Source organism: Elaeis guineensis, unplaced genomic scaffold (genome assembly GCF_000442705.2).
Source record: "Elaeis guineensis isolate ETL-2024a unplaced genomic scaffold, EG11 Super_Scaffold_1000033, whole genome shotgun sequence".
NCBI classification, from domain to species: domain Eukaryota; kingdom Viridiplantae; phylum Streptophyta; class Magnoliopsida; order Arecales; family Arecaceae; genus Elaeis; species Elaeis guineensis.
The window spans coordinates 1405880-1413126 of record NW_027332424.1 but is presented as its reverse complement, the minus strand read 5'-3'; positions in this window follow the sequence as shown (position 1 = coordinate 1413126).

Genomic DNA, 7247 nt, shown 5'->3' with positions numbered 1-7247 from the left:
AGCAAGAAAAAGAAGGAGCGTTGTCTTTGGTTTAATTTTATATGGATCACCATTAGAGGATGGACACTTAGACGCCCCATGAAAATTGGGATTAGCACTACAGGTATTCTTTTTATCCAAGTTAATTTATAGTACTTTGATTGTTATAGTCAAGGATTTTTGGGCATTAGAATTTTCGGTGCATCGGATGTTTTGAATAAAATTTTAAATATCTAATTATTCTGCTGCACCATCAAAATCTAATATATTCTCGTACCTATAAAATTTTATTATTAATAAAGGATATTTTTATTTTTAATCATATTTATATGTCCATGATTTGTTCAAGAAATTAATAAAGATAATTTTGTATATTCTCAAGGTGTTGAAAATTTGAGACATACATTATTAGTGGTTAGTTTCTAAACACTCTCTATCATAGGATCATCATGGAAGACAGTGATCAATCTATTTAAGATTGGTGCATGGGTCACTCCCTTATAGATAGACGAGTCTCAAGTCTATGGTATGGTGACACTGGGATGAGAGTATAGATAGTTGTTAGAGAATTATTTATACTGAGCTGACCAACATGAGAAACCACTCAGATGTCTACTCATTTGTCAGTATCTTCTCGATGCTGCAGAGGTATGAGTGATTTTTTGACCTACGTATTATTGGCTATTCACAGTGAGGCTACTGTGTTTGACTGCACATTTCTTGGTCCCTAGCCATTCAAATTTTTACTGTATATATTGGTTACAATAGGTTCAGATTCACTGTTAGAGTAGGATACATCTAGATAAAATCTATGATCTTAATAGAAAAAGAGAAGTCCTATGCAATCGATAAGATTGAATTCAAAAAGTCTTCAGCCAAATTAAGTGTGAATACTGAAAAAGAGTTTCCATAAAATTCACAGATAAAGTCAAGTTGAGCCAATCTGGTATATGACTGAAGATAGATTTGATGTATTTTTTATAACCTCTATCAAGTCAGGACTCACGATAGAGGAACTGAATCACACGATAACTGCACCTAAGAGTTTATATTTTTTTATTCTGCTGGATTGCCACTACATGCTACTAGGCATCACTGGATTGTAAAAACTCACAAGGATTATTTTCGGATCAACGATCCTTATTGAATTGAGCTAAATTATTTCAATCCATCAAAGGAGTTTTGATGATACTATGATAGAAATCATAGTATGTTTCACTCCCAAATAGAATAGAACTTGAAGGGTCACACACAAAAAGAGTTTGATTTGATCAATGGCTTGAAAAAATTTAAATTATCAATTTGATTGATGATGGTTTGAATTTGGAAACTGCTAATTTATAACTATTACAGATTCAGGAACTGCTAATTGTTAGCACTAAATTTAATTATAAATATTTAATTGAGACTAATTAAATTATAAATTAAGTCTTAATTAATCTAAATCAGATTTAATTTAATTAGGCTTGATTTAATTTAATGCTAATTGGGTTCAATTATCCAAATCAGATTTGAATTTCAATGTTGATTAGATCAGGTTTGACAGCCTTTCGAATTTGATTCGATTTGGACTCAATTTGGATCTAGTTTGAACCAAATTGACCTAGATCCTTAAAGCCCATGTTCTCTAGGCTTTTCTCTCCATTTGGCCAACCAAAAATAGGATGGGGCAGTGATTTTCTCACCAATTTTCTCCATGCGCACGTTTAAAAAAAACTTCATCCGATCTGATTGGATCGTCAGGATGCATCTAAAAAATTTTCTATAATAAGCTAATATAAATTTTATTCTTTACCTATTATGCAGTAGAATAGGGATAAAATCCTCAAGAAATTCATATCCGATGCCTCGCAAGGCTTGAACATACAGATCCTCTACTTCGCATGCACGCCAAGCTCCGTAGGGAAGAGGGATGATCTCAGAATATTGCACCTTCAGAAGGGCAGAAAGAAGAGGATGAGATCTTATCTCACGGTTGAAGAAAACTTGGATAGGAACCTTCGTGCCTAGAAGAAGGATGCTTAAGGGGTCTTCATGCCAAAAAATAAATCAGTGTCCGCTTCTTTTGTTTTTTTCATGGTGGTCTTTTCCTTTATGTTGCACAAAAGGTTTCACTTTTCCATCAGTTGGTTGGGTTTCCTCCTTAAATAGTTGAAGCACCCAAATCTGATCAAAAGTCCTAATTGGTTTAGGACTCAAAACTTGTCCAACTAGGGGACCAAAAGAAAGAAAGGATAGTGCCCCATGCTCATGCGAACAAACTTCACGCACACAAAATAAGAGGCGGAAGTTATTTAGCACTTCTCCTCTTCTTTGGTTGGCTCCCATGAGAGAGAGTCTCAGGTATTTGGGACTCTTTGGTTCTTAACCAAATTGCTTCAGATTCGACTCAATTTGGATCCAATTCGAACCATATTTGAAGAGCCTATCAATCCTAATCTAATTAGAATTCTAGTCTAAGTCTAACTTAAATTTTTAACCTAATTCAAATCTTATTAAATAGATCTAATATGAAATTAATTAGCCCTTGAATTTAATCTCTCATAAATCTCTTGGATCATTGATCAGCTCATCCTCATCTCTAAAACTAAATCTGAACCTCATGTCCAGTGCTAGCTGGACATAGTCAACTGTTTAATCCTATATGACCTCTAACATAATTCTTAATTAAGCTAATCTATTCACAAGTCAAGTACTTCTAAATTGAACTCATAGACTTAGATCTATTCTTTTCTATATTGTTTGACTTTGTGCATGACTCCATAAGTTCGAATACTAAGTTGGTAGTACAGGAATAACTTTCTATACTAATCAAAGTTATCATCTAGCAATAATTTTTGATGTCTGGATAGGTCGAATATTTGTAAGATAACATTCAAAAATCTACGCAAATGGTTACCGCATAATTCATCCCTTTGACCTCGAATGCTCAAAAATGACCTAGGATTTAACTACCAATCATGGATGAGTCATCCATATTATATTTCAATATTTTACATCTATCATATGAATTATCCGGATCTAGATTTTATTAAATTGAAATACAGTGATGCATTAACTCCTGTAATTTGAAGGAGTCAATCCCATCTTGATCCATGTATAGACTTGTAAGTACTTGACTGTATCCAGTAGTCTTTCATCACTGTATTAGAAATGTAGGTACTCCAACATCAAAGTATAGTGAGTTGCTCGTAAGTCACTATGGTGATCTTAGATCTGAGAGACACTTATGCCCATACGCTTCGCAAGATGCTTCTGATAGTAGGACGCTCAGTAGCTGAGTCACTTGTTCAGTGATGATGTACTCCTACATCTCACCTGTATGCTATACCAATGTCTTCACACTCGTTAGTTATGAGGACAACCAACTTATATGGCATATAATGATCTATACTTGATAAACATTATCATCCTTTAATGATGTATCATTTGGTTATGAATCTGTTTAAGAACTATTTGATAAATCCTCTTCTATCAATTATTTTATAATTCTAAGGACTTCATCACAATATTAGAATTCTAATAAGGAAGATGTACACCATATGATGAAAATACCAATATAATTTTTATTCATTCATAATTTATATACCAATTACAAAGAGTAAATTATCTAAATAATTAGCTTTAGGATATATTTCTTAACAACTCTCACTTAGATTAAAGCCAATCGGTACAGTATCTAATATCCATCTTTCATTTGTGTTTGTCGAACTCTTTGATTCGAGGGCTTTAGTAAATGGATCGGTCAACTCTTTCCATCGATCTTCTGAAAGTCGATGTCACCTCTATTCATAATCTTTCGGACAAAATAATAGTGACACAGAAAATGCTTGGTTTTCTGATGGACTTCGGTTCTTTTGCTTGAGCTATGGCTCAGTACTGTCGTAGTACAATAGAACAGGACCATCAATGGAGGATGCCACTACAAGCTTGCTGATGAACTTTCGCATCAAGAATTCTTCCTTGCAGCATCAGATGCCACAATCTATTCCACCTCACATACTGAATCGGCTACGTGGTGTGTTGCTTAAAATTTTTTCAGCAAATCGCTCCTCCATTCATGATAAACACATAACCTGACACACTCTTGCTATCATCATGATCTACTTAAAAATTAAAATCAGTATATCCCATAAGTTTTAAATCAGTGTCTCCATAGATAAGCTATTGGTCCTTAGTATTTCTCAAATACTTAAAATTATCTTTATATCCTTCCAATGGTTCTCATTCAGATCAGACTGGTATCTACTCACTATCCGAAATGAGTATGCCACATCCGACCTCATACTTGTTATGACGTGCATAATAGATTCCACTCTCTTTTGTAGAGTTGTCAGGCAATCCTTCTTAGAGAGTAATTCCATGGTTTATCGAAAGATAGTCTTTCTTAGAATTCACTATGCTGAACCGTTTCAACACGGTATCTATGTATGTAGATTGGAACAATCCAAGCAGCCTCTTAGATCTATCCTTATAGATCTTCATCGCTAAGATGTAGATTGCTTCTCTCAAATCCTTCATGGAGAACTGTGAAGATAGGCAAAGTTTTATATTTTGTAAAGTAAGAATGTCATTTCCTATTAACAGTATGTCATTCACATACAGTACAAAGAAAATGACTGTAAAATCATTAGTTCATTTATAAATATATGATTCTTCTCCGTTCCTAATGAAGCCATATAATTTGATCACCTTATCAAAATGCATGTTCTAACTCTAAGATACCTGCTTCAATCCATAAATGGATCTTTGAATCTTGCACACCTTTGATTTATCTATAAATGTGAATCCTTTAGGTTGTATTATATATACCTCTTCTTCCAGCTCTTCATTAAGGAAAGTAGTTTTGACATCTATTTGTCAGATCTCATAATTAAAGTGTGCCGCTATCGCAAGCATAATCTGGATGGACCTAAGCATTGCCACAGGAGAAAACATCTCATCATAGTCAATACCATAACATTGATGATATTCCTTGACAACCAAATGGACTTTATAGATCTCCACCTTTCTATCTGTGCCCCTTTTCCTTTTAAATATCTATTTACAGCCTATGGGTTTAATCCCTTCGGGTGGATCAATAAGTGTCCATACACTATTGATCTTTATAGGTTCCATCTCGAATTTTATGGCCTCAAGCCATTTATCCAAGTTAGACCTTTGCATGGCATCAATGTAGGTGATCGGATCCTCGTCGCTCTCATCGAGTTCAATAGGATCACCATCCTAGCTCAAGAAACTATAGTATCTATCTGGCTGATGTGATACTCTATCAGATCTCCTTAAAGGTACCTCAACAATGGGCTCTAAATTTGATCTTATCAAATTTGATTCTATATTTTTACTTATTTGTGTTGGTTCTTCTACCGATCGAACTTCATCAAGTTCAACCTTAGAGGCATCAGTTCCTTCATTAAGAAATTATTTTTTTAAAAAAACTATTTTATTGCTGACAAACAATTTTTATTCTTCAGCAAGGTAGAAATAATACTCTTTAGTTTCTTTTGGGTGCCCAACAAAATAACACTTATCAAACCAGGATCTAAGCTTATCGATCTGCAAATGCTTGATATAAGTGAACAGCCCCAAACCCTAAGGTAAGAGAGTATCGGCCTTCACCTGATCCATATCTCATATGGTATTTTTGAGATTAATTTGCTCAAAACTCTATTCAGAATATGACAAGTAGTCTCAGGAGCATAATCTCAAAAAGAGATTGATAGATTCGCAAATCCTATTATGGACCAAACCATGTCTAACAGAGTTCGATTCCTCCTTTCTGACATCCTATTATGCTGTGGCATCCCAGAAGGGTCCATTGTGAGAGAATTTCATTCTCTTTCAGATATATCAAAAACTCATTGAAAAGGTATTCATCTTCTCGATCTGATCGAATAATTTTAATACTCTTTTCAGTTTATTTTTCTATCTCATTATGGGATCGTTTGAAATTTTAGATGATTTAGACTTATGCTTCATAAGGTAGATGTACCCATACTCGATAGATCGTCAATGAATGTAATAAAGTCGTAATACTCTCCTTTGACGCCAATGTTCATAGGTCCACATACATCACTATATACTAGATTTAGAACATCACTAGCTCGTTCACCCTTTTTAGTAAAGGGTAATTTGGTCATCTTTTCAAGAAGATAGAACCCACAGATCGATAATGATTCATAATCATTGATGTCGAGGATTTTCTCTTTATATAACCTGTTTATCCTATTCTTATTTATATTACCAAACCTACAATGCCAAAGGTAGGCATCCGTGACATTGTCTATTCTAGAATGTTTGTTCGATGTGTATATTACACTAACAGACTATGATAAAATATAAATATCATATTTTAATTATCCACGTATAACTATGATACTATTCATAATAATATCACAGAAATCTTTCTTTATTGAGAAGCTATAACCCTTTTTGGCCAAAAGACCTACAGAGATTACATTCATAAGAAAAGATGGTCAATAATGATAATCATCTAAAATAATGATATTTGAGTTGAGAGCAAGTTGAACTTTTTCTATAGCTAGAATTAGAATAGTTCTTCCATCTCCAGTATTTAGGAATCATTCACTCTTCTTAAATTTTTTACTAACCTAAAGTCCCTGCAATGAATTATAGATATGAATCAGACTCTCGGTATCCAATACCCATGTAGTAGAATTATAAATAGAAAAATTATAAAGTATTATCATATAAGTACCTTGTACAACAATCCTTTACTGATTTCTCTTCCTAGGCCTGTTCAGATCAAGAAAAACTAGATATAGAGGATAATTCCTCTTTCAGTGCCCCAGCTTTTTGTAAAAAAAGCATTCTTCCTGACTCTAGTCTACTTTAGACTGGTTAGTTCGATTGGCTTAGAAGCCCTAGCATAATACCTATGCACCATCCTTTTTTTTTCTCTCTCAAAGGATCGATGCCCTATTAAGGATAAATCCTCAAGTGTGACAAAATATTTGTTCAATATTTGAAGCATCTCTTTCGATTGAGCATCATCAAATTTATAACTCAATTCATCATACATAGCAGCTCTCATTATGTAACGTACTGTCGTACAATTATTGAGCTACTTCTGATAAGTATCTCTAACCATCGCATCTGCATTGAAAGTTGGTATTTCATATGCCAGATCTGTAATCACATATAGGATCCTCTTATGCTCTAAAACTATTTTCAACTTTCGATACCAATTATCAAAATTGAGTTCCATAAACTTATCACTGTCCAATAGTGAGTAGAGCGATAAACTA